This window comes from Zonotrichia albicollis, chromosome 3, assembly GCF_047830755.1.
Source record: "Zonotrichia albicollis isolate bZonAlb1 chromosome 3, bZonAlb1.hap1, whole genome shotgun sequence".
In the NCBI taxonomy this organism is placed as follows: Eukaryota; Metazoa; Chordata; class Aves; order Passeriformes; family Passerellidae; genus Zonotrichia; species Zonotrichia albicollis.
The window spans coordinates 44,554,409-44,580,002 of record NC_133821.1 but is presented as its reverse complement, the minus strand read 5'-3'; the positions used below and the strand labels follow the sequence as shown (position 1 = coordinate 44,580,002).

Genomic DNA, 25,594 nt, shown 5'->3' with positions numbered 1-25,594 from the left:
ACAACTCATAAATTATCTTTTCCTCGTGTTCACGATTTATTTCTGAGTGGGAGTTCAGTAGATACATTCACAGTGTGATATATGACAAAGTGGATTCAAACTATTTTTTTTTTATTCAGTCAATATTTAAGCAGAAGTATAACTTTAATTGCAGCACTTCAAAATTAAAGCAGTAGCCAGAGGATATTTTTTTCTTTTCCTTTTTTAAAATTATCATGTTAAAGTTGTTGGGTGAGAAAAACACCAAGAAAGTTCAAATATAATTCAGTCAATCAACCTGAGTAGTTTTTTCACAGTAATGAAGAGTGTATAACATCACTCTTCAGCCTAAAATTTTTCTACAAAGTGAAATATGTTTGCAGATACCCTCCCATCCGACTTGGTCATCTAGAAGTATAGTTTTTGTGATAGTGTTGTATCCTACAAGCTGCTTTTTCTAGAAGCCTTGTGCATTATTTATTCTGAAAGGTGACATATAAAGTATTTAAAATTAGATTCCACAGTATGTAAAATGCCTATTGTGCTACTAAGTAAATATTGTTGGCTTCTGGTGTAGATGTTTTTTTTACTTTCAATTCAGGAAACTAAATTCAAACAATGCGCAGAAATATTTTATGTGAAGAGTACTCATAGTTTTAACTCCATTTAATTTTTTTGATTTCTAATTGATTGATAAATTCTGTCATAAGATTTATCTTATTTACATTTTGGTTGTTTTAGTAAGTGTATTCTTATGAAATAAGCCAAAATATGATTTTTTTTTTCTGCTATAATTAAAAGAAAGAACCTCTTTGGGAGAAATAAAATAAAAATGTGCTAAGTTTTCTTTTTAACATTTAAAAAAAGTCTGTTTGCACAGTTAAAAAACTTTTTTTTTCCTGTGGGCAGGACTAGGAGCGATTTAATCAACTATGTTGTTTTTCTGGATTTTTTTTATTGCTGGTTAGACTGCTGTGATGCAAAGTTGCAATTTTACCCTGAAAAATCACATAATCTGAAATAAACTCAGTCCAAAGGCTGCATAGATAAAGCTCTTTAAGTACTACCTCATCTCCACTCAAGCTGTTTTGTTGTCTTGTATTGGCATGCTGGTTTGGCCTGGGCTTTGTCAGATGCATTTCACATGAAACATGTACATTGTGTTATCTGGTGTAGAGAATTTGTGCAGCTGAAGATAAAACTGATTATCAGAAGATGATCACTGCCTACTCAGTTTGAACTGAGTTGCAGCTTGTAAGAAGTTTTTTCCAAATGTTTTTGCCTTCTACATAATTAGGTTAAGAAGGGAGTGGCCATGTGGCATTACAGAAACAGTGTGATGAGTACTAAACACATTGGAACAGTGGTGAAGAATGTGCAGAAGGTTTTAAATTTTTTTATGCAAGCATGTGCACATATGTGCCCCTCCTCTCCCCTCCCTTGTATTTTACCAAGGAGGTGTAAGTGGCCATCAAGGGCAGAGTGAAAGCTAAGACTTCCCAGCTCCCTGTTTTGTTAACTGGAGAACTGGGAATTCTCCTGTTAATGACAACATTTGCCCTACTGTAGCTTTGGTGTCACAAAGATATTTTTAATAGGTTGACTGTGAATTTTCCCCCACTATACTGAATGTAGTGCAAAGTGCCGAGTTCTAAGTTGTTTTTGTTTTGGGGTGGTTTATTTTGTCCATTAAACTAGGGCTCATTTCCTTCTTTTGCTGGTTTTGCTTAGTCTGTGTGATAGTCTGCTCTGGGAAAATGGAAAGCAAATGGCATAGACCTGTCCTGTGTACACATACTTGATATCATTAATACTAAATAGAACTGGCAGAAGGGATGGGAGAATCTGACTGGACAGGTGAGTGGTTGGGAGAAAAGAGCAGTCAACAGCCATGTGCTTTGCATGAGTAAAATTAGTATCTTGTTCAGAGTTCAGTCAAGCACAACGGTCAAGCTTTTTGTAAGACTTTGTTGTCACTCTCTAATTTTTCCATGTGGCATTTTACAGCTTTCCCAATTTGGTTGTCAGACAAGTTTGTTATGAGTGTGGTAGTGTATTAAAGTATTAATTTGGTATTTCCCCATCCCTAGGCCGGTAGCAGCAGATGTTTTCTGCCATTCCCATGGAATGTTCTTTGGAAGATTAGATGTCCATGCAATTTTTTTTTTTAAAGCTGAGTAGGGATGCTTGTTCTCAGCAGGTAAAATGTAGGACTTGGGAACTGTAAAGTCTCTGATATGACTTTTGCAGTCTCTTCTCTGTAGTATAACTCCAAAGAAGACCAGCTGTGATGACTTCTCTCTGTGGTCAATAGAATAAAGAAATAGTACAGATACATAACTTCAAGATGTAATCTTGTTTTTCCAATCACTTCCAACATTCCTTTCAAGTTCAGTAGGTGCTTATTTGAACATTGAACTTTTTTGGATCAGTTCTTTCATTGCATGCCACAAAAAGATCCAGTCAAAGGTCATTTTTTATTCTGTTTGATGCTGGATTCTCAAGAAGGAAAATAAACAGACTGCCAGACAAAAGAGAAAAATTATCCTGTGGTGAGGTGACTATATTCCAGATGGTTCTTGGAAAATCTCCAACCTGATTTAGGTCAAAAGAGCTTCTTGGAAGCTCTTTTAAACAGTCCTCCTTCTCTGCTGTCCACTGCTCTTCTCTTTGTGAAAATTAATTATAGTTTTGTTCACTTGCTTGTGATGCTTAATAGGCAGAGAATCCCCCTGAGTGCGCAATTGTCGAAACTTCCCACTGAAAATCAAAGGAAATTTTGCCGTTTCTTTCCATGGGGGCAGAATTTCACTCCAACGTATCTTTGGTTTGCATGAGATCTGTGGAAAATACCAGCTGTACTGGATGGGGAGGTGTTTCAGAAGGGTTATGCACCTACCTTTCTGACAGTGTTGCCCTGTCCTTACTAGACAATTTGCTTTTGTACCAACTGTCCTTTTAGCTGGAGTTGAATTTTCTCATTTTTGTTATCTGATCACTTTTTGCAAGCTTCAGTTTATTTAACGTGCCATTTATCAAGGTTGTGACTGTTTTAAAATTCTGATCCTCAGTATTAAACAGAATTATCTGCAGCTAATTACGTGGTAAGGCTTTAACTCCACTGAGACATTTTCTAATGTCAAGATAAATTTTTGACAGCGTGGTTTTATGGTTTAATGATGTTTCCATAACCTTGAGATAAAATCAGTCCTTGCTTTTTATTCTTCAGCTTTTACTTACATGTGTGAGGAGGTGGCCTGGAGTCCTTTGAGACATTTAATGGATGCAGGATAAAGAATTAAATTTTTGTATACATTTATGGTTCTTTTAATACTAGCAGACAGAACAATTGGAACCTCTTTAAGACGTTGAATAAACTCTGTACATATCATAAACCTGTGAGTGACTCTACTGGCAGGAATCAGGCCTAAGATGACTTCTTTTAGACCAAATATAGGCTTGGTGTTTTGCCTAGAAGTGCAAGTACTCATACTGTGTCAGAATTCACTTTTTGTGCATTTTGAAACAGTTTGAAGATTTATTTTCCAATTAATGAGAAATAAAAGAGATTCTGATGTGTGCTAGGATAATAGCCATTTTAAAGATCTCCTAATTTCAGGTCCTCGCATTTATAATAATAATAAAGTATAGGCCACCTCTGCCTTTACTAGCAGTAAGATAAAATCCAGTGACAGTGAATGAACTGCTGCAAGCAGACTTCTGGGGCAGTTTAATAAACTTAAACCAGAGTTTTATTGGAAAGATGTTTTCTAGAGGACGTTTTGATGAAACTGTTTGTAAACATTTTTGCATTTTTGGGAAATGATGCTGGATTGAAGATTTTAGGGAACCCCGTATGATGCCATTTTGGGTTTTGCCTTTTTTTACCTTTTATACATTCTCTGCATTTTTTCCACATATGTTTGTAGCTCTGTAGCCTATTGTATTGGTGGCTAATTTTCCCTGTAATTTTCCATGGCCTTTCCCTAAGCAGAAAATTCCAGATCTCCAAGCCCTGGGAAGTACAAGGTCCCAGTGATTGGTTCTTCCTGGGAACCAAAGCCAAGAACAACTCTTCAAGATGCATTCTCATGGACAAAGCACAGCTAGTGCTGAGTGGGGACTCCAGAGAAGGGGCTTGATCTGGAGGGGAAATTGAATCACCACTTGTCCTCCTAATTGGTGCTTTCTATCAATTATTCTACTTTCCTAAAACCTTTAAATATGTATTCATCTCTATGTGGATGGGTTTTTGTGGACATCTTTCCATGACTGCCCCTGGAGGCCTCCATTAAAGATCCTCTTTTATATTGCCTTCTTACTAAAATTATCTTGGGTTTCATTTCCAAGTTGGGAAAAAGGCAACAGATAGACCAGAGATGGTACCCTGAAATAGCAGTCTCCCTAACTCTTTTGTTGTGCAAAATTTCATTTCTGGACAGTATTTTAACCACATCTGGGATGATAGGAACTAGACAAAGAATTTTTAGCTTTCTGAAATTTTCAATCTTTCCTGCAGTTCCAATCTTGACATCTTGAAAGTAGGTGTGCTGCATTCTTTTAGTTCACTGGAGCGGTCACACACCTGTATATGTGGGAGGTGAGTAGTCCTTTTAATGCAGGTGGTGGATGTACTGCTCGCCACTATCTTCTCAGGTGCTGTTCTACTCTTTCCTTTTCAGGTCAGTTTAGAACTGACACAGGTCAAAGAGTAAAAACAGGTCTGAGTGACTGTAGAGATGTAAGTCTAGCATAGTGCAAGTAGAAGTATCTGTATGTATTAGAAACGTGCGCAATTTTTACATGTCAGATTAATGTATTTTCGTCTCACTTTTTTGAGGTCTGTGATATTGACATAAGAGTAAAGAAGAATGCAAGTTTGGTGCTGTAGTCCAGTCTCTGTGCCTATAGAAGGCCAATCGTCTGTTTAGGCTGTTGGTGTAGTTGGTTTTGTTTTAAACTTAAGAAGTAGTAAGGAGGCTCTATAAAGTGCAGAGGTGTATCTCTCAAGAGGCAGTGTCCTAGTCTCTTTAAAATCTTTTGTTTATTTGTCCTCTCAAAATTTAGATATTTTCACTTGTTCTTATTTTTCATTCCACTCAATGCTTTGAAAGAATTTCTTTTCAACATTAGAGGTATTACTACCAATTAAAAAGTAATCTCACTAAAAGGGTTTTGGTATGGATCTGCATAGGCACAAGAGGGCCAGGAGTTGAGCAGTGTCATTTGGCCTTTGCAAAGCCTGAATACTAAATTATGGTAATTTATTTGTGTGTTGTTTTATGGGCAAGTTGAAGGAGATATTTAATGATGTGACTGATAAAGTGTGTTTCATCTTCCCATTGCTCCCTCAGATCTTAGAGGCTCAGTGTTCTCTGGGAAGACCTTGGAATACAAGATACATCTGGTCAAGATATTCTTAAGTAATGCTTTCAGTAGGTTACTCTTACTTAGGATTCACTGGTTAACTTAATTCCTGGAATCAGGGAAATGAAAATTGATTTGTATCAAGAAAATCAAAAGAATTATTAGGATAAAGTTATGAGCAGGTTAAGAGTTGTTAAAGACATACAGGTGAAGGCTGTTTTCTGTTGCTAGACTTGCTAATCTAATTAACTCTGGATGCACTTGTTCAGTTTCCCTGTGATTGGGAGGCTGTGAAGTTTTATTCCTGGAGGCAGGAAAAAAGCAAGTGCAATGTTTAATCCAGTGTTGTTCTTTGTGTAATTCAAAGCTAATGTGCTTTGCTTCCCTCTTTCATGGTAAATTGAAGACCAGTACTGACAAATTTATTTTTAGTCATGGCCCAGGAAACTATTTTGCAAAAACCTTTTAATTTTGATAGTTCTTTTTATTATAAATGCCAAAGTCTTATAATTTACAGGAATACCTGCAACAACATTGATTAGTTTAGGTGCTCAACATGCATTTGTGTTTGTTAATTTTTTTACTCTTCTTTTTATTTTAGAGTTGTAAGAATATGTTCCTGCTCATCAAACTATATTGGAACCTTTTTCTCTCACTATTGCCATCATTAAGTCTACTGCATAAGATTTTTGATTATCTTTTAACCTATATTTTATATATTTTTATATTATATTTTTATTATTTAAAAAATAATTTTTATTTTATTTATATATTATAATATATTAAAAATATATTTTAATATTTATATTTATATTTTATAATTTTATTATTTTTAAAATAATTTTTTATATTTTATATTTTTATATATTTTTATATTTTACCTGCTATTGATTTAGTTGATAAGGTTTTGTTTGGTGAGAGTATGGACTCTGCATTTGTCTGTGTTTGTGGTTTTAAGCTATTGAAAACTTCACACAACTGTGAAGAACTGACTTGCAATCATTAGAAATACTGTGTTAGTTACTGCCAAAATAGTTCCAGGAGAACTTTTCTGTACTCTCTTTCCAGTGTACTCCTCAGGAACATAACAGAAGTCATTCTCATAGTTGTTCATAGTTGTACTGAGAAAACATGAATGATCACTTGCCTAACATGTATTGTTGATTCTGAGTTGCTGTCATATCTAGCAAGAGGGGAATAAGTTAACATCAGCCTCTACAGTATACAAACTCAAAGAAATGGGAAAAGCTAAATGTATTAGGAGAAAACTAAGCACTAGTGTGTGCTTCAATTTTGCTTCTCTTGAAAGCATAGGAGTATGTAGAAAATCTGACGGTGACCTCGTTTTAAATTTAAATTGATCTGTGATTTCCACATCTGTTAAATGGCAGTAATGCTTTTTTCACTTGTGTAGCGCTTCCAAAAAGCCTCAAGAAGAACTTGAATAAGATTTAGCAACAATTCTTTATAGTTTTCTTGTGTGCCAGACCAGTATTTGTAAGAAAACTATGGCTAATAGAAGGTGTTCCTATAGCTGCCTTTTCATAAGAGTTCTGTGGGGCAGTCAGAGCCAAACCACATCTGTCCTATCACACAGTGTAGCAGTCACAGTCTGCTGCTTGTTTCTACAATGGAACAATGAACAAGTGTAAAGACAACTGGAATACGCACAGTTGTTTTTAAGAGCCTACATCTTAAGTTGTATCTTTTGAATTTTGCAGAAATAGTACTATACTGCTGCTAGGATTTGCATTGTATTTCTCATTATGTTTGTTTTAGCTCAATGTTGTTGCTTGAAATTAAGATTGCAGAGGAAGTGGCAACCACCGTGCATTTGCTTTAGCAGCAATAGTGTAAATAGAGATTACAGAAACATTAGTAAATGTTTTAACCAAATAGGAAGAAATATTGCAGCAATACTCTAGAATAAGGGTGATAAACACTCTGATAAGACTCCTCTCTTTTTACTTGGCCAAATGAAAGTTGAGTCCCTACAGGAAGTTATGTTTGTCTAAGGTGATTTTTCAGGTTTAGTGATTTTCTTTTATTTCCTCATTGAGTTATAATTTTGGGAGATCATCTTTCATGGCAATTATCTTAATTTTCAGTCACAGTAGTTACCTTGAAGAGCAAAAGGATATTATACCAGACCATGAAACAAGGCTTCTTCCATTCTATTAGATTTTAAATTGAAGTACATGATCACAATTAAAATGTAAGCTTTTGCTAACAAAGCGTATTACAGTGAAAGTAAAACTGTAAGACTTCAGTATTTCAAATTGAGCTTATGGTATAATTGGGGTCCCCTCATTTAGTTGTATGTACCATCTGTTTTACAAACTGTATAACAAGTACCAAGTGTAGAAAATGAGGTAGAAGAGTTTTAAAGTGAGAATATATTACATGGAGTGGTTGGGTAGAATTTGTAATAATTTAGTTTTGTGTCATAGGAAAGCAGGCTTTTTTCTTGAAGAGTAAAGGGAAGCAGAAAGACTAATTTTTAAGGAAGTTAATGCAGCACAAATTGAAAAGCATAAACTGATAGAAAGTTGCTGACTGGAGCTAGCCAGCATGGGGGGATGTTGAAAGGAAAGTTGTATGCTTCATATTCACTTGATGCTTCTTCTGTTGGGCTAAGTTGAAAGTAATAAGATGGCAGAAAACAGTTTAGAGATATAAATGGCAGGGTAGTGTAGGTTATTTTGCAACAGTTTGGTTTTTAAACATCTATTTATTTATTTATTTATTTATTTGCTAATTTTTTTAGATTTTATATTTTAGTATAGAACTGAAAAGGACCCAGGTGGCCAGGATGTTAATTACCATTAATTTGCCTAATTATGCTCAGAGCATATCCACAAAACACACTTTTAAAAAAGCCAGTGGTCTCTGACAAGTGATGTACTTCAGTCTGTTGTCTGTTTTCTGACACCCTTATGGAAGGGAACTGGAAGCAGTAATGATAAAAAGCTTTAGTGGTTGTAGCAATTGGAGTGCATGCAAAAAAATGTACTTCATTTGTACATGTGTGGGGTGAGGTATCTTTATGTTTAGGAAAAGCCAGCATGAAACAAGGTCATGGAGATCTTTAATAAAGATATGAGTAGTAAATGAAAACCATTTACATCCTCTACCAGCAATTTTAAAAGCCTCTAATTGAGGAGAATAAGCCTGACACCTGTTTATGATGTTTTTGGCAGCAAAGTGGTCTATCCTTATCTTTAGGATGACCTGCAGTGGGGTTGCTTAAAGCGTTTTTTGTTTGTTTGTTTTGGCTGTGGCAGAGCTGGGAATTTGTGTAGAAGGATTATTAATCAGCTCTAAGACTTTTTCAACATGTTTAATAGATGAAGAGGCACAAAACTATTTTTCTTCCAGAATGACATCATGGTAGATTGATAATCAGTTGAAAAATACCATGCTCATGGAAATCAGTCCTGAAAAGTGTGTTCTCTCCCTATTCCCCAATATATGAGTATATCTTTTTGCTTTAACAGTTATTGTGGTGTGTCATGTTCTATTTCATTGAAACTACTCCTAAGTTTGTTGTAGACATAAGATGGAGAAAGAAACAATTAGACTACGGTACTGGCTCAAGGCCATGATTGAATTGATCCTGTATTTTAGTATGGGTGAGCAGCTGTCACAACGTGGTTGTAGCACTCTTGGCTGGCCTGAGATCACTTAGCTTGTGCCACAGCAGCCTGGAGCTGACAAAGGCTGTCTCAAATAGCTTCATTCCACACTACATGACAGTGCTTGTGAACATTCTGCAATAGTGGCTGGCAGCAGATCATGCAAGCAAGGTGCAAGAACCCTGCCAGGATGGTTTGTCTTACCTTTCTTGCTTGCCTCTCCTTACACACCTACACTGGAAGTTCCCATACTCTCCCCAGATAAGTTAGATGTAGATTGACTGGCAGAGGCAGATCAAGGAATATTCCCTTTAGGAAATCATCTAATTTGCCTTAGTGATTTAATTTTTTTCCTCCTCCTTTCCTCCTGATTGTATAAATGTTGACTAGACTTTTTTCATGTCTGTAATCACCAATAAATTGCATTTCTTCTTACAGATCCTTTGAAAATATATGGGCTTTTAAAATTTTTAAATGTGTTCATTGAAATGTGTCCCTAATGTCATAGATACTGCAGATAATGGATTTCAGTTTATCTCCCTTCTGAATTTAAAGTAATTGTGGGCTGTTATTAAAGTTTTTATGATCACTTTTGGAAATCTGGCAGTATTTTTCTAGTTTAAAATAGAAATCTGCAGTATTAAAGCTTTCTTCCTTCTCACATTCCACAAGAATATTCTTCAGTCTGTCAACAAACCTTGTGCTTTGCCTGTACTCAAAAATATAAAATTCATCTTCTTTCTTCTTCTATTACCATCAAGGCCAAGTTTCCATTCAGCTTTCAGAGGAAAGTGGATTGGATGCCCAGTCTTTGAAGGGCATTTTTATGCATCACAAAGTATTGAAGTCAGAGTTTCATCATGTAAATAGATTGAATGTGGTGAAGTGTTGCTCCTAGTCAAGATAGAAATGGTGAAGTGCTAACCTACTGCTTTGTCAACATCCATTCAGTGTTGGGTGAAAATTACTTGACTTGTTTGGGTCTTTAGTCTGGGAAGAGAGTAAAGAAGGATGTTGTCTGTGACATCAGTGTTTGCTGCTATGCAGAAATTATGTAGACTAAGTAATGCTGACATGTTTTTCATTTTGTAGTAATTTCAGCCCTTAAGCTCATTCTCAAGTTAAAAAATCCTCATTTGAACAGCAGCTTGATTGGTGCACATTTGTGCTGTCTAATCTTCTGAAAGAATCATGTTTGCTTTTATACTTTATGAGTATGAGTAAAATTCCATTACCTAACTGATAGTGAAAAGCTGTTGCAATAACATAGAATTGCTAGCTTTACTTTTAAACTTCCAACTTCTTTTTGTATTTTTATATTTTTGGGGTTTCTTTTAACCTGAGACAATATCCATCAGCCTGATAATTTAAATGGCATAAATCTGAACCTAGGTTTTATAATTAATGTTACATATATTGACTATTTTTTTGCCTATTAAAAAGTGAAGTACAGTCTGAAGTTTTATAAAAAATATATATACTAGTGAAGAAGCAGCTTGTGAGAATATGATGATAGAACTGGAATTTGCCTAGTGGATTTGGACCAATGACAGATATGAGTCCAACATAATTTGCTGCCCTAATTATACAAGATCATTGTTTCTCATTCCATAGCTTTTTTTTTTCCATTAAACTATCTTTTTAGGCATATCAGACAGTCAGATGGTAATTTCTCATGTAAGTTCCAGTTCATTTGATTGGAAAGCCATAGTTCTGAAAAGCTCCAGTGATAAAGTTTAGTGCAGTACTTCATCAGTTTGCCCCCATTCTGCCAGCTTACTGAGGGCCAAAATTTGTCCAGTTGCCTGAATGATGTACCTAGGCTGACTCCAGAGCTGAGTGATGGCAGAAATGACCAAGAACAGAATTCAGCTTGTTGTCTTACTATCCTTGTACCTGATAGTTAAATCAGGAATAAGCACATTTAACCATCTTCTTAAAAACAATATTTTTGAAATGAATTAAGGGTGGCTGCTGAGAATCACAGCAAGATTTGTACCCTCATCTTCAGCATGAGTGAACCCCAAGGTACAAAAACCAGAAGCAATTTGGGTTAATTGTTTTAACTGTAGTTTTGAAAAATGCCTTTTCCTGGTTAACTTTACCCAGCTACCAAAAAATCTGCATGACTTAATGATGATGTTAATGGATATGCTTCCTATATATTAGTGAACTGTCTTTGTAGTATCTTATCATGGCAAAAATTGGAGAATATAGGAACGTATAAACAAAAAGTACTTAGTAACAGCAGGATGTTGTACAACATTAATGGTTCTTATTGCAAGTTTTCATCTTCTTGGAAGCAGCTGAATTTAGGTGGAGTTCTGATGTCTCACAATGGCCCTGGATGTTGCTGGTGGTATCACTAGATAATAAATCGTAGTGCATTCTCTTGGGCTAAAAGTGAATCTGTACCTGGGTACAAGTCCAGAGAGGTGATAAATCCCCATAACCACACAGATTGTGTAAATACAGAAAAGCACTGCAAAATAAATAGAGATGTCTGGTAGCTTTGTGTTCTGGAAGAAACTGTGATCCATTGGTAGAGATCTGCTAGAAAAGCAAACTGAAAGAGCTGGAGTATCCACAGCAGTAAGAGGTTTTTGACCATGAAGTAACCTATTGTTTGGGAGAAGTGTAAGTGTATACACATCTGCTTTCCAAGCATGGTGCTGCCAGCTGTATTTCTTTGAAGTTTTTATCTTCAAATCAAGGAATTGCACTACAGACAACAGAATAAATAAAATTTATGCTGGCAACCCTGTCCATGATATAAGCAAACTGAGCAGCCCAGTTTAGTCGATCCAAAATTGTATGACTTCTAGTAACTCTTTTTACTACCATCTAATTGTTGTAGATTCACAAGAAATTACATTTGCTAATTTAATTTTCTATTCATTCATTTTCTAGATGAGATGAGTGAGAGGAATGTGAAGACTCATAAGAAAGGCACAGAAAGAGAAAAACAAGCCTGCTTATAAGGGAATGTGGTGTTTTCCAGTTAGGTCTGAGACAACATTTGAGCAGCATTGTTTTTTGTCAGAGCATCTCTTGGTGGTTTTTGGGAAGAAGCATACAGGTATTTCTAGAAACTTGAGTGTGCATAAGTGATAAATGGAGGTGATGAGAGGCTGGTGAATTCCTATTAATTTTTGTACTTCATCATATTCTATATTAATTATTTTGCTGGCATTAGCCTGTATGCATCAGGGAAGTGGGAAGCTGTGAATATATGTCACTATATGATTTTAATCACTGTGATACCCCTTTGACTGGAGCTCTGTTTTCAGTGTGCAGTTTGAGGAGATTTCTCTGGACTCCATTTTTGCATTGCTGTGATGAAGGGGAAGAATGGTGCATAGGCAGAAATAAGATGAAGCTTGTTGCATGCAGCTTGTTGAATCAAACAAGCACATAATAGCAGTAATTTGTATTTATCTGCTGCCTTCTACTGAACTGTTTTACTCCAAAGTTCTCACAGTCAGCTTTCCAAGATGTGAAGGTAGGAGTATGTTACATACTGTCATTCAATGGCAATTGATATTAACTTGAGCTAGGATTAAGTAGGGAATGCTTGATTGTCTGATGATAATTCTGTAATTAATATTCTTAGTGATTAGAAGTCTCATTGGGTTGAACGAAATGATTTTTTACATGTAGCAATATGAATTAAGGTGTCTGTTTGCAGCTTGGCAAGTTTTCTCCTGGTGTCTCATCTTTCCAGTGGGTAGCTCTTGTATATCTTCTGCCATTTCAGCAGGGAGCTGTTAGTTGTCTTTGTTCTTTATGGCAGAAAGAACTCTTTTAGACCAACAAAATTTGCTTACTTGTTATGGTGCTACTACTAGCAAATGAGAAGTTCTGAGTGTCACTTTTTAGAATCAAAATTGCACAGAGAATTTGGACTACCTTCAAGAAGGAGGGCAGGTGACTCCTCTAACTCATGACAGCAAATGATGTTGATTAAATACAGGTAATGATCAATTGTGGAATTTAGAATAGTGAGGCAAAGTGACTTTGATTTATTGTTCCAAGTAAAGCTGAGTTCTTAGGAAAAAGGATACGGTAAAAGATCTGGCGATGGGATCCTCCAGTGTTCACTTGGTCTTTTTGAAAATCAACTAGCTTTTAAAAAATAGTTAATTTTGCTTTCCTTTCACTAGCACTGATTTTATGACTGGGTCAATGTGAAAGAAAATCAAGAGATTTTATATCCCAAATACCTGAAAGATTTTTAAGGCTGCAAGATAATTTTGCATAGTGATGGTGGTCTACTTTTGTGGTCCAGATTGCAGATCTATATGTGGATCATGTGTTTATATATATGCTGTTTGACTTGGGTGTCCATTCTGACCCTGTGACCTTGTGTTTAGCCTTGTGTGTTGAGATTCGAGTAGACTGAGAGTCCCATCATTAATTTAATGGAATTTGGGACAAGATGTCAATGTACTCATTGCTTCTTAAGAGCAAACAGGGAAATAAGCTTGAATTTTTCCCACACTGATTTGTTGTCAGAAGCTGCCTGCATCCGCTCACATGTCACTCTGTCTTGGTAAATCAATCTGCCTCCACATATCCATCTTAGCTCTTCTGTGTTCTGGGAGATGTTATGTTGGAATTATGATCAGCACAATGTATGTTCAGTGTGAAAAGTACGCCATGGAATGATAACACTAACAGCATTGCACATGCTGTTTTGCTATAGGTTAGGAAGAATTAATTAGCACTGCTATTATTAAAGTGTTACTAATTAATGTTGCACTGTAGTCATATGCTGTAAAAAGTTTTCAATAATCTGTTCAATAAGCTGTTTCACATATGTAACAGACATATGTTGTTATGCAAAAGAAAGGTAACTGAAATCAGGATTGCCTGGGGTTTTATTGATGTAGATGCATTTTCTAGGGAAAATGACACTGAAGTCTTATAGATCACACAAGACTTCTGTATGTGTAGGTTCTACAGAGGGGGACATGAGAGTCTATGATCTTTTAAACCCTGAGAGAAGACCTTTAATGAAGCTTGACTTTATGCCAGAATACTCTGAAATCAGTTTGAAAATATTATTGATGTGTTTATTATAAGTTAAGGCACTCAGCATCGTAAAGGAATGCTGGAGTACTTTGGAAGTTAGGATGAAAGCCACTTTAGAAGTATTTCCCAAGAAAACACTCTTGCTCTTTGATGCTTCCATATGGCTCTGGCAAATGTTTCTGCTCCTTTATTTAAACTGGCAGGGAACCTGTAATTAAAGTATAGAAAGATGCACTGGAAATAAAAAGTCATGTCTTTACTTTGAGAATTCAGCTGGATTTTCTAGCTGTAGGGATATTTTTATTTGTAGAAAAGTAAGACATGCTTGGAAATGCAGAAGGCTGCTTTGATGCTCTCTTGAGACATCTGTCCTTGATTAGCTGCTTGAACCAGTGATGTTGTGTGTTTGTGCCTGGTTGCCAGGGAAGCCATCATTGATAGCTTCTTTTGAGAAAGGAAAAGCAGCAGATGAAAATGTACTCATTTGCTGCTTCATTTGAGGCTGAAACATTCCCCAAATTAATTCTTGCACATTTCAGTTTTTGAGGGCTTTGTGGTTCTATGACTGAATAATTGGGAAATAAGTTTGAAGCAAAAGTATAAGGGATAGAAAGTGCACTGTAAATTAAAAATGTTGAGCTATGGTTCATCCATTCACTACTATCATGTGATTTAAAAGATACCCTTTAAACAGCATTTGATTGTGCAGTTATTTGTATTAATGGACCTCACCCAGGAGAACTTACTTCAGATGTATTCCTAGTAGCCGGTGAGTTAGAAGGAGGAATTAATTTTTATATCTTCTAATGTGAGACAAATTCCTTGTCTGATGTCTAGGAGTTTAAGCTTCAACATCTGTTGCCAGAAGCCTGTCTAACCTAAATAGCTTTTGGATTGCACCAAAATACTTTGAATAAAATTGTTTTAATAAATGAGTGCTTTTGGGAATTTCTGAAACTCCCTCAGTTATGAGGAACTGTCAGTGCCTGAACTGAAAAAGATTGTTAGATTTAAATACAAATAAGAATCTTTATTTTTTACTTATTTCCAAGCAAATTTATTAAGTCAGTGACAGTGAAATAAATAATTAAGCCTCTTGAAGTAATTATGATAGTTTTCCAGCAGTTGTGTCTTCCACACATGTAGAGCCAAGGCTAGGATAACAATACTGAGATTCTTTGAGTGGTGCATTTATTACAGAGGAATTCCTAAGGACTTCAAATCAGTGTTGGGTTTTTTACCTAACTGAAATGCACCATCTTCTTCACAGAAAAGAAGGAGAGCCATTGTGATGTTTTAAACTTCATGAACAGCTTTAGTATTGCTGTGCTTTTAGGAAAGGTCTGTCTTTCTCTTTGGATCTGGATGACTTTCTCATTGGTCTGTCGGAATGGGCCTGGTAGTGCCATACTTGCAGAACTGCATCCTGTGGAAATCTCTGGCTGCAGGAGAGCATTGTTGCTAGCAGAACATGTCAGGATGCTGGGGCATCTCCTACAGGCTAGGGAGATTTGAAGAGAGCAGAAGAGGCAATCCAAAGGTCATTTAAACACAATTTTATATATATGATGCAAAATAAAATAAAGAAGACATTTCACTGCAGTGTTTATTTTCTTTTCTTGCAGTGTCACTGGATTAACAGAAAATCCATAAAGTAAACAATATTAGTGTTATTTGTAACTGCTGTCTACATTTTGGATAATGCTACTCTATGTGGGTCAAGAAACCAGTGCATGGAGATAAAACAAGAATATAAGAAAGAATCTATTTTAAGCATGATTTGCTATCACCCGCTGCTTTTGTGAAGACAGTAGTTATATTCACACATGACATGATGAAGAAATTTTCAGCAAAAGCCTTCATGAACTTTATGGTTGCAGTGGAGTTATTTCTGCCCTTTAATAGTATGTTGCAGATGTGATGTAAGATTTAATGGGACTCTTTTTTCTTATAATTGAAAAAGTGTAATTGCCTTTGTTGGAAGCTGAGCTAGAAAACAGGAAATGCTGATCATGTGTGACATGATCTGGGATGGAATTGCTGGAGTTTTTATTTCTTTTGGCATTTATCTGAAATTTCCTTTTTAAGCATTAGAAAACACGGGGAAGAATAATCTCAATGCATCTTTATTATAACTGGTATTTCTGTGTAGGCTCAGCTTTGTTAGGAAAACTAGTTGTGACTGCTGGGTAATTGCAGGGTTGGGATTGCCCTGGGAAAGCCAGATGCAGTAAGTTACTGTGCATGAATTAAAAGCTGCCAGACCTTTTGGCTTTCTTTAAAGGGATGTTGTTGTTGATAGTGTTTTTTTTTTTGTTTTTGACTAAACACAATCCATTTTGATAGATTAGTTTTCAAACTCATTTGTCTCTATTAAAAAGGGACTATATCAAGATTTTGCAGGCCAGTTTGGCCTGTTTAGAATAACATGACTGGTGTTTAAATGTGGTCTTCAGAGACAGCCTTTGTTAACAAAGTCTCTGTTTGTTCCTGTTCTCTTACTAAACAGTTTGAAAAGGGAAAAACTAGTTCACATCAAAGCTCTGGTTTGTCTAACAGCCTGGTACCATCAAATAAATTAAGCTGAACTAGGTCAGTGTATTGTGATCTAATCAAATTAATGTAATGATTTGCTTTAAAAAAAATACTGTTGTAATTTAAAAGATTGATATTTCCTGAACCTTGAACCTGAAAAAAGAAGCTCTTGTATGTTTTACTCAACCCATTTTTTCCTTTCTGTTTAAATTCAGAAAACAGAACCTGTTCTTAAGGTGGGAGTAGAAAACCAAGAAACTGCTTCACCAGATTAGAGGAAAGACTCAAGAAAAGCAAAAATAAGGGGTTGGGTGGCCTTTTCCTATTCTCCCAGTTAACTTCAGGTTGGGAGATATCAGATCAATGAAAAAAGGGCCACTGTTCCAGTTGCATTTTATGTAGCATTTCATAGTAAACAAGCTTTGGATCTTGTGGCAAATGGCTTTAATGAAACCTTTTAAAAAAGGATTAAAACACCTAGTGTTTTAAATTTTGAGATTTTCACTGGTTTTGTTGCTATACCAAGCAGACAAAGAGATTTATGAGAATCTGGTCTATGTTCTATGATGCTAAAGAACATTTTTACTGAATTAAAAATATTTTGGATTGGCATGGTACAGAATAAATGGCAATTTATTCTTGCAGCTGAGCTGTGATCCTCACTTTCCCTGTTGTAGATAAGAAGATACAGGAAAAGCTGGAGGGGAGTGGGGGCAGGGAGAGAGAAGGAGCAGAAAAGGACAAGTAAAGGTTTTCATTTAGTGATTTTTATTTATTTTTGGTCCATATGCATTGGATCCAAGAGGCTGGGTAGCTGCAGACAAGTTTTGAATTGGCAGGTTTGCCTTGACAGCTGTTACCTTGGACTTTGGAATATTCTCCCTCATCAGTGGTACCATCTGGCTGCTCTGACATGATATTTCTACTTCATCAGTCTCTGGTAAGTTGGGTGGAACTGCAGGAGCTGTTTCATCCTGTGTTTCTAATGCTGTGTTGCTGTAGTAGTGTTATCTGTAAGAAGTCAGAGATCAAAAGTTGAGGCCTGAGGGGAGAAGGTAACATCAGATTTGTCATGTCTTAGGCTAGTGTGACTGCTGGTCTGCTGATTTGAAAAACAAGTCACTGTCAGTTTTAAAATGAATACAGCCTTTGGCTCAGGAAATTCCTAAAGCAGAGGTTAGTGGCTACTGGGTTGGGTGTATGGGTGGAAAGATCCCTCTCTCTCTGTGTATTTACTACCCATTTTCACAAAGAATCTGGTGTGGGCTGGTCAGAAACATGTTATTGTGCTTGCACATCCACATTTGTTTAGGCCTGAAATAGCTGTCCTTAAATGATGATTTATTAATCCTGTTTATCAAAAGTAAACTGATGATCTGTGAGCTGCTGGAGTTCCCCATGTCAACTCACATTCATAAAGCTAAGAATTAAAACTCCCTAACACAGGAAAATTAAATCTTATGCATTTCAAATGCATAGAAATCTTATAAATGGATAATGGTATTAAACAGGGTGGATATTAAATGATATGTGGAATTGTAGCAATCACTGTGAATCTTAAACCTTACAATGCACACTGCTCATTTTTGTGTGTTTCTTTGCTCTCTCTGTACCATGTAAAATCTTTTAACTGGTGTAAATTCAGACAGCTTTGCTGATTGCAGTGGAGAGCATTGGGAACTGCAGCTCTATACATTCCAGAAACAAACTATAATGGTTGCTAGCAAGGAGGCAATAATGATTAATAATGTGGATTTTGTGGTCAATAGGTGGAAATGATCTGCATTTACTTTTTATGTGGGAAACAAATAAATTATTTTTGTCCTTTCACAGGAATCATGTACATGCCTACTACATAACGCAGACCTTTAGATGAGAATATTGAGCTGTTGGTTAAAATTTTAGCAGTTATATTTATAAACAAGTGAATAATACCTAGCACCAGTCTATATTTTTGCTGTTCTTTTTTGTTGTATTTAGTATAAAAAATGTGTTGTGGGAGTTTGTTCGGTTTTGTTTTAGTTATTTTTAATATTTGCTCTATTTAATGCCACAGTATCTTTTTCTCATTATAAAGATGATCAATCAATAATTACAATAAAAGGTTCAGCATGCATCAGTTATTTTCCACTTTATCCTGATGATAAGGTCACTGTCAAATAGAGCATATTCTCAATAAAGACAATATATGGGTGAAAATCAAATCTTACCAAATGAGTGTTAACTGATTTAGTCTGTAGAAAAAGTGACACAGGGGGGATCTAAGTGGCATGTCAGTCTCTTCCAAGTAACAAGTGGTAGGACAAGAGGAAACAGCCACATATTAACGAAGGGTTAGGTTGTATATTAAGAATTTTCTTTTTGTGGAAAGAATTGTCGAGCATTAAAACAGGCTGCCTGGTGCTGGAGTCGCCATCGCAGGAGGTGTTTAGGCTATGTGCAAATGTGGCACTTATGGACTTGGCAGTGCTAGGTTTATGGTTGGACTTGATTTTCAGTGTCTTTTCCAGCCTAAATGATTCTGTGACTCTATGACCTTATCGAAAATAGATCCTTGATAAACTATTTATAGGCTTTTATTGATGAGTTTACATGTTCGGTGGAGAAAGGTAATATTGCTGTTAAACCAAGTTTTATCTTTTTGGTTGTGCAAATGAAGAAAAAAATATATGCTAATTAAAAGCCTTGAAGAATTTTACAGTCATCACAGCATTCATTGAAAATGAGAATATTCCCTGTACATGCTTTTTTCATGTCTGACTCACAGGAGTAGATTCATGACCTTGTGCCATTCAATACTTAAGTGAGAGTCTTTGTAGGCAGTGATGACTTCATTCATTTGCCCAAGCACTAACAAAAGACTAGGCTGAACTACAGCTGTTTGGTAAGACACTGGGATGAACATGAGCTTTTTATTTCAATCCAGGCAATATTTATTCCACTGTATTGTTACCCTGTGTATTGCATCTTCACTTGGCCAAAACCGCGTACTCTTGCTGTAAGAGAAATTGTTTATAGGTGTAGAGTGACAAACTTCTGGGGACTTTTAAGAGTCAGGACTAAAGCCTTCATTATTCTATTTCTGTGATGAAAGAGAGCTGAGCTATTTTCATTTGTTTAAAAGCTGAAGAAAACAAAAGGAATTATTTAAACTAATCAGTGTATGGAAAACATTGTCTTCTGTTTGAAAAGCTAGTATGACAGACAGTATTTTTCTCCCTCCATCCTACAGATTACCAGTAGTGTGTCTTACTAGAATTGTTTTCATTATGCTTGGATGATTTTTCATGTGACTTTGAGTTTGATAATGCTTTTGTTATGTTTCTCTATAAAAAAAACATAGAGGTCAGAAGCTGTATGCTGCTCACTCTGAAACGGAAGTTTTAACTTAATAGATTCTTCAGAAAGATTTGGGAATGTTGTGTTCTCTTGATAATTCTTTACCAAAATGTCACAGCAGAAGTAGCTGGGGCACACTCCTTAAATTGTTCTCTAGGATTAAAGATTTAGTTTAGGTACTGGTGAAAGGAGTGGCTACTGATGGCAAGCAAAGGTGGGAGGTGTGTGTGTGTACTTGTTTTCACCTTTCACTCCATCATGGTGTGTATTCCTGGAGGAAGAGTAGGAGGTGGTGGTCTCATACAGTGGGGAATTGGAAACAAATATTTCCGTGGGGTTTGTAGTCATAGAAATACTATGGATGGTCTTGATCTAGACATTGGTTTTGCTTTGATGAAACATTTTAATAATAAGATTTTTCCCCCATGCACAATTTCATCGTATCCCTTCAGATAAGGCTAGTTTGTTACTGACTTACATGACTAGATAAGAATGTTATCTCTACAATGTTTTATCTGGAATTAAGTCAAATGTTCTCTTCCAGTAAGTGAAAACAGCTAAAATGCTTCAAAATCCTAAAGTAACTTATTTCCAGTTATTGTGGTAGCAAGTCTTGGGTATGTGCAAATGTAAGCCTTTTGTATTAGGAAGTCACAAAATGGATTGATAAATGGATATTCAATAACTATACAAAAGCTTATTTAAAACTTGCAAGTCTTGGCCTCATAGAAAGAAGTAAATATGCAGAATTTCTCAGTAGACTCGAGACTGACAGAGGGAGATACAGCAAATTCAAAAAATACAGTATCCTAATTTTTTTGTGACTTGCTGACAAAATTAATGCTGAGGTCATATTTGGAGGCAAGTAATCTTTTGATGTTCTTTCTGATAATCAAATTGTCTGAGAAAAGTCTTTGTGTTATCATAAATCTGTATTTTTGCAGTCATTTTATGCAGGTTATTTTAAAAAGTAGATTTTTGACCTGATAGAAATGGAAATGTGAAAGGAAACTTAGAAATGAGAAGGAAACTTCAATGAGGAATATATGGGATTATTCTCTTTAAAATCTAACAGGCCAAAATTGTGGACACCTCTTGAAAAGCAAGCTACATCTTCATGTCACATCCCAAGGAAAATCTTGACCTGCTCACTCAATGATGCTTAAATAATTTTCATAATTAAGTCCTGCAACCAGTATTCTCCATGTGAGCAGAAAAACTGCAAGCTTGGTCTGTTAAGTTGGCAGACTTTGCCTTCTGCTGAGGAGTGAGCCCTGGAATCAAGGATTTTTCATAGAAAACACCTGATAATTTATGCTTTTTCTTCAGAGATTATTAGAGTGTTAGCTGGATGTTTGCTGGTAAACAAATGGTGCCCTCTACTTTAAACAGTAACTGCCATCTGAAAAACAATATATAGCTAGAGGCCAATCTACAGGCAAGCTGTGTTATTTTCTCAGCATTTAGCAAAGTTAAACAAGCAGCTGTTTTCTGCGCTGCCTTCAGATTTTAGCTGGCCTTGTGTGGTCTGGCTGGATTATGTTACAGTAATCTGGTGCTGATGTGACAGCCTTTGGTAAACATAGCAATCAGCATAACTGGAAGTGTCTTTTCTTACGTATTTCTTTATAGAAAGAGAAGAGACAAAAAATTAGTGCTTACTTATGACTCTCCATTTAAATAGGAGTTTCTCAAGAATTAATGAGACCCGAGGTGTGATCATGTATGAAAAGAAATGCAGTTTATTTCTTCCCCAGAACAGCTGTGCACACTTTCATCACTTGGTTAAAACTTAGGCATCTTCTGAGGATTTCTTTTTAAAATTTACTTCTGAGTTTTTGTAAAAGACCAACCATGTATTTACTCCAAGAATGGGAGAAGTTTCCTTCTGTCCTGTTAAAAATCCATTTCACCAGCTCAGTAACAGGGACAATATTCTCTGTGTTGTTTTCACCTGGCCACTGCTCCTACTAAGTTTGCCTTCATAGAAGCCATGGCTCTGTGTCTTGATTGCTCTGCCTCAGAGCAAGGCTCCATGCTCTTATTACTCGAGTTTTGTTAGTACTGGCAAGCCAAAGTACTGAAGTAATCCCCTACTGTTCTGGTTGATTTGCACAATTTTCTGGTGTTAGCTGGGTTTTGCCTCAGCAGCCGTAGCCATCTGCATCTGGTCCAGCTCCTGGCTGCATTCAGGCAGGGGTCAGCAGCTCCAGTGCAAGATGGATGGCTGATTTATGGGCTTCGAGACTGAGGAAATGATTGCAACCCTCAGTTCTTCCACAAGTCAGTCTGATAGAACAAAGGATTATATGATGTCAGTGTAATTAAACTGTGCCTGACCAAAATTCCTTTCAAACATACCAGTTATGTCCTTTTATTGAACTGAAGAGTGGCCAAAAAGTCTTTTCACTGTCCTTATGGGGATAGGGGCTGCAGTTTTCTGTAACTATATTGTGGGAATTTCCAAGAGCAAGTACATTGACCCTCTGGTGGAAACTTTATATATCAACATTTTTCTTTTATGGTTTCCATTATTTAATGTTTATTTTAAGGTGTAGGTGTGCTGTATGGATGCAGGTCAATTCAGCTGCTTCTGAATCAGTCATTGCAAATGCTCCCATATTGGTATTCTTCCTTACGATTGTCAGATCTCCGTAAGACATGACTGGTTTGGTTTGTATTATGAGTGTAAATGTATGTATTATGAATGTAAAATGTATGTTTTGTGCATTTTTTGTGACATATTATGGAATTTTGCCTTTCCCCCCCCCTTTAACTAGAGAAGGCAACCTCTCCCTGCCTCAGCTTTTGTGGTGAAAGAGTGCTCTAATTACGTTTTAGGAGATAGGATGTGAAGAATTGTGAATTCTTAAAACGTGGTCAGAAATCACAAAAAAAAAACCAGAGCTGGAGGACAAAAATGCTTATTATGCCAATTTATACTACAACCAGTTGCTGTGAGATTTAGCCAAGAATTTCAAGTTTTGAATTATGACAAAGTTCTATGGGGTTATGACATGCTTACTAATGATTTTTTTATGCACTGCTTGATTATAGAGATGAAACTTGATGCCGAAAATGGGAAATACTGAGCTAGCCTTACTACTGTGAGATACCATTCCTTTAAACCAAGGTGGAGTAGAGTGCTGGCTGGAATTCATTGTAGACCCAGACGTTTTATGGAAGACATTTTATGGAAGAGCAATTCCAGCTATTTCCTATTTTTTGACTACTAGTTTCAATACTGCTAAGTGAGGAACTAACAGTTTGCTCTTTGTAGTCACTTAAAATGAACTTGTGAACTTCCTTAATGAAACATGAAGCTATTTAATAAAAAAATCGAATCAAATTATAATATTGTAGCTGTTGGAAGTATAATCCTTACAGTTAGGGATTTACAACTTGTCTAAACTGTAACATTTTGCTTAGTAGATCTTGTCACATAGGAATGCAGCTTAGTTTTTTTTTTTTTATTTATTATTTTTGGGGCAAGTCCTATACAACAGCTTTATATAAAACATATGATGTAGTGACTCCATAACCTTATCCTAACCCCTGTACATGTGCAAAGGTACTGCCTGTAAAGGAGGCATAGTTTGTGTCCAAATACTCTGGGAATACTTAGTATATCTATCTCCCTCCTCAAATACTTCCAAATGGGAAGCAATAGACAAAAGGAAATAGTTAGTGTGAACACAGTGATAAAATGACATTTCTTAACTTTTCTAGAAGAGAGTATTTTACCATTGGGAACTTTTACTGTAGTATAAACAACTTCCCCCTCCACTAAGAAATCAGAACATGGTACAAATGTGACCACAAAAAAAAAGCATACCCAAAGATAGATAAGAAACCACCAAAATACCTTTCTCCCAGCAATGTTTGTAATTCTCATGAGACATTTCCTGATTAAATACTTTCCATTTTATTAATTTATTCCTCTGTGTATATTTCTTTATGAAGAAAGGCAATATGTATTTAATCACAGGTCACATATTGTATCAAATATCTGATGTTTATAGTTATAAATAAAAATACAGGACTGTCTTTTAGTACTTGTGTGTACTATCAGTCAACATCACTTAGTAAATTGAAATGATTATTTTTTTAGCATATGAGTCAATGTAAATGCATTGGATGAGAAGGCATATGAAAATATGGTATAATTGAGAAGCAGTATATGATGGATGTCAAGAAAAGAGTTAAAATTATAATAGCTTGAGTTTTTGTTACCTCCACGAAATAAGGGTTCTGTAACTTTCTGCATTCCTTGGGGGGTGTATTTGAACAACTGAAGAAAGAAAAGGAAATTTTGAAGTAGATGCCACACTGGTGCTGTATTTGAATACTTTACAGGTTTCTTAAAGGAAATTATATTTGTGATCAGGATGAGTGAGCTTTTTTGGTTAAAAAAGGAGAAACTGAATGCTCTATACATTTTCCGAACTATTCAAAGCTCACTTAAACTGCTGGAATAACTCCCTTGTCTTTACTACCTCCTCCTTTTGGACAGAGACCATATCTGCATTTGACTCCTTAAAGAGAACAACAGGTCAACACCCTTTCCCCCCAGGCTGTTGCTTCAGTCTTCCATACCTTTTAGCATTTTTATTCCATTCTCCATAAGAAGTTCCAGACCCATGCCAGCTTCTTTAGATATTTTATTTTATTTATAATAATTTATTTTCCCATATTCTCATTCCTTTTCTTGTTGGTGCTTCAGAAAAATGTGTTGTTGCTGAAGTATGGTATTCTGAAGCATGAAAATACAGCCTGTTGTGTAAAAACAGCAGAAAAGTGACATTTCTATAGGAAAAATAGTCTGTTGAAGTCAGTCCTTGGTAAACAATCGAAACAATGTGTTCTCCCTACCATTAAAATTATTTCTATCATCAAAAAAGTAATCCTTGAGCTATCTGAATTTGCTTATTTCCTCTCATGAATCAAATGTATACTTCTATATTTCTAGTCTATTACAATCTATACTTGCTGTATTGATTTGTGTGTTTCTAGCAAACAAGATCAATGATTTTGATATAGGAGAGACAGCATATTATAGTCCACACAATCTTATTTTTAAATCTCAAACAATGAAGTGAAACTCAGTTTAAAAGCACATTTTCCAATTAGATTTCTAATGCTTTCACGTAAGAAAAGAATGTCAAGAGGTTTCAGGTGAAGGCAGATATTATAAAAATCCCAGCTACTAAATGATTATAATTAAACATTAGATCACTATCAAAAAATAATATCAGAGCAGAATTGACAGTTTTCAATTATCTTGTTATAGGACTAAGCCAGCTTTTGCTCACAAGGGATTAATTATCACTGTACATTTCCATATGAGTCTGTACTCAAACCACCATTGTAGCTGTCACTTCGACTTTGGTTTTAAGTCTTTTTTTAATAGGTGACTGTACAGCCATGAAGTGCTGCAAGTTTGTTAAACATATTGGACTGTTGCCCTGTACTGTCTTTGAGCTGTGTAAACAAACATCTGGCCTGGCTGCTGGCCTGGCTGTTGGGGTTGTGTACCTGACCATAAATTAGCAGAACCCTATATTTGTGTCTGAATTCTTACTACACTGTGAATTTTTGAATCGTAGATTTAGTAAGGCCAGGCTGATGAGAGGGAAGGTGTTAACTGGTGAATTTTATGTGCCTGGACCCCCGTTACCAATGCCAGAAATGGGAATGAATAGAAG

At 35.9% G+C, this 25,594-nt stretch overlaps 1 protein-coding gene across 5 annotated transcripts in view; it reads left to right on the top strand.

Moving 5' to 3' along the window:
- The window catches only part of SMYD3 (SET and MYND domain containing 3), a 383,126-nt gene that overhangs the window by 56,095 nt on the left and 301,437 nt on the right, over window positions 1-25,594 (top strand). The gene's annotated exons all lie outside the window — the stretch shown is intronic.